The sequence below is a fragment of the Charadrius vociferus genome, unplaced genomic scaffold (genome assembly GCF_000708025.1).
Source record: "Charadrius vociferus isolate BGI_N301 unplaced genomic scaffold, ASM70802v2 scaffold54, whole genome shotgun sequence".
In the NCBI taxonomy this organism is placed as follows: domain Eukaryota; kingdom Metazoa; phylum Chordata; class Aves; order Charadriiformes; family Charadriidae; genus Charadrius; species Charadrius vociferus.
Window position 1 is genome coordinate 2,854,427 of NW_009648350.1, and position 3,368 is coordinate 2,857,794.

Sequence of the window (3,368 nt, forward strand, 5' to 3'; positions counted from 1 at the left end):
CCCCTTCTGGGGCGGCGCCGTTGGTACAGCCCCACCGCGCCCGGCGTAGGGGAGGGGGGTTCTTAAAGGGACAGGGAGCGCTGGGGAGGGCGCTGGGGTCAAAGGTCAAGGTGGGGGTCAGGGCCCGCGAAGGGACCCCGGGGTGGAGGCTGGCACCCAGCAGCAGGTCACCGCCACCCCCCGCGGGGAACGAGGGGCTTCTCCACCTGGCCAGCTCACAGCCACAGCAAACACTCCGGATTTAACCAAAAACCAGGCGATTGGGGTGTTTTGGGATGACCTTTCTGCCAACCGCCACCGGGGAGTTGCACAAGCAGCTCCAGAACCGTCCCCAGAGGTCCCAGCAGGAGAGGTTTCACAACCCGGACCCCTAGACCCCAGCACCGGTGGGCACCGAGGGAGCGGTGCTCTCCCCTCTCCTTTTATTTTGGGTGTTTTCCTCTCTCCGTTTTATCCTGTGCAGTTGGGTCACGGCCCTGCTAAGCCCAGCCTGGAACACAGCTTGCCCCGACTCCCACCGAGCAGCCCCGCGGCCCCCGGCGTGGGGTCACCCCCGCTGGCGCATCGGAGGTCACGGTCCTGCAGCTATGGCTGTGGTGATGCTGCCTTCAGAGTCAATAAACCCCTCCGGGAAGGTGCAAAGTTTGCCCCGGCTGAGCCGGCAGGCACCCGAGGGGCCAGGAGTGGTGCGAGGAGGAGACATCGACCCGAAAAGCACGGGCTCTGGGGAAACGATGCCCGGGGCTGCAGAGACACCCCGCTTTCATGACCACATCCAAGCAGATGTCTCAGGGGTGTGGGGTCACCCAGGGCTCTCCTGCCACCCACATCGGCTCTGGGAGCCGGGAGGTCCCCGGGGTGACTCCGGTCAGTGACCGTCCCCTGTGGGGTGAACGGCCGCGGGTTAAAGACCGCAGCGTTGGGGACATGCCTGCACTGGTCCAAGGGGGTGGCAGGACAGAGCTGGCCCATGGTTTGGGGTCATCGAGCCCCTCGGGTGGCCGGAGCGGGGACAGGCGTTACGGCACAGCCCGTCCCGTTCTGTTCCCAGTGGGGATGGGGACGGGCTGTCATCACACCCAGCCCAAACCCGCCGGCCAGACGCAGAAGCCAAGCCCGGCCAGCCCACAGGGACCTGGTGGGTTGGGGATTTGCCTCCATACGTGTTTCTCCTTTTGGCCACGGAACCTGCACTGTACCGGCCAACAAGCTGGGACCCGGTGGGACAGCCACGGTGGCGGTGTTTGGCGGTGCCCTGGCCCCGCTAACCTGGTCCCCGATGCAGGATAACCCTCCACACGCGTGTGCTTTGCCACAAATGAACCAGTGAGGAATGCGAATACAGACATATTTATCTTCCGACATCAGTGTCTCCTGCTGGGCCTCCCCACGCTGCAGGACCCCCCTTGCTCCCAGCTGGGGTGGTGATGTAGCTCAGAATTGGTTCTGCTTCCCCACGTACCCCCGACTCCTTTTATCTCTTGGGTAGGGAAGAGTGGAGGGGAAGGAGCTGGGCTCTCCTGGAGCATCCATCCCGCAGGAGGACCGGGGTGTCACAGCAGGACCTGAGTGCAGGGGAACGGCCAGCTCAGCTCCCAGTGCTCGTCCCCAGAACCTCTTCACTCTGCAGTGACCACCCCAGGGAAAAAAAAGAGACAACCCAAAGGGCTTTCTGGAGTCACTGTGCACCCACCCTGCCTCCAGGGCAGAAGCAGTCCTGCCCTTGAAAGAAGTGGCAGCTTTACTGGGAACTCACCAAGAAGCACAAAATAACAAACCTTCCGGGACTGCACGTTCCTCAGGGGCAGCCATCCCAGGCTGAACGGGGGGTTCATTGATTTTTTCCCCCCCCCCTCTTTTTCTTTCTCTTCCTTTCTGCGTTAGAAACTTTAATTCTCTGTCTCCCCTCCAAGGAAATGACCTGGTACTGCAACGTGCAATCAGTAACGTTTTTGTGAGCTGAATTAGGCAAATGCCAAAGCCCAACGAGCTGGTGATATTTACCTCCCTTTCTTACAAAGTTAATTCCTCTTTTCAGCCTTAGACATGTTTGCAAACGTCTCATCCCGACCTCTTCCCTCTCTCCCAGCAATTTCCTTTCCCTGGGTGATGAGTTCTGAGTTTGCCACCAGCCCTGGGGAAATGGAACAAGCTCAGACTCCACTGCTTGGAGAAGCAGAAGGTCCTCAGCTGATTTATACAACAGCATTTCACTGTGAAATGGCTGCCCTCAGGAAAGGCAGGGAACAGACCTTGCTAGAAATCATCTTTATCCTTCCAAACGTCTGTCTGAAGGCCGCTGAACGCAGGAACGACAAATTTCAAGTGACAAGTAGGCACCGGGGCAGTCGTGCAGCCCCAGGGACATGGTGGAACTCATAGAGATCACAGAGACCAAGTGATCTGCCAAGGTCACCAGGAAGCTCACAACAGAGCTGGGAGCAGAAAAAAAAAAAAAAAAAAAAAGGCCCAAACTGTGGTTTTGTGCCCATCCTGTCATGTCCCATTCCCAGGGCTCACCTAAAAGGCCGCGGCAGTTGCTTTATCCCAGCATGGAAAGGTTAATGGCTGGTACCTGCTCCCTCGCACGTGGGCATGTCCCTCCGCTGCCAGGGCCAAGGGACCCACCTCACCTCCTGGAAGGAGGTTTGCTGTCTGTTCCCCGCAGCAGCCAGGCTTGGGGCTGCTCTCGCTGCTGGCGGTGACGCTATGGTGACTCTTACAGGACCAGGGCTTCCTTCACCACTGTAAAGCCGGGAGACTACTCACTGGAAACACACCATCCCTTTGACGGCTCTGCAGGGAGAGCGAATCTCTTACCAGATTAACTCATAAGAGTTGAAAAGGAAAAATAGCCGGTTTCCAGCCCCACGTGCGTTTTCCCATGTGCATTACCGCTCATACCCAGTGCACATCCTTTGTCACCAGCCAGATGTGCAGCCAGAACCCGTCAGACACCCGCAGCCAGCGCCACAGTCCCCACCGCAGTCCCCACCGCACCCAGCCCACAGCCTGGAGGGACACGCTCCAGCTCCCCACTTGAAAGCAAACCCAGAGACGTAGTAGTTTGTCTTTCAGATTGTGTTTCAAGCTTACAATTTGAAGATATACAACATTTGTGATTGCTACCAGTCCTCATCACCCTTCTGCACGTTTCTGGAAAAAAACAGTGATAAAATTCGTAGGTTTACAGGTAAGGATGATCTCACAGGGAGGAAAATCAAGGCACTAACGAGAGCGGAGTGTTAACATTTCAATGTTATCTCTAGCCTTTCTTTCCTGGTATTAAAAAGATGCTTTTCATTTCCAAACAAGCACCTTATCCTGTCATTGCTCCACATGAAACATAACAACGCAATTGCTGTCAG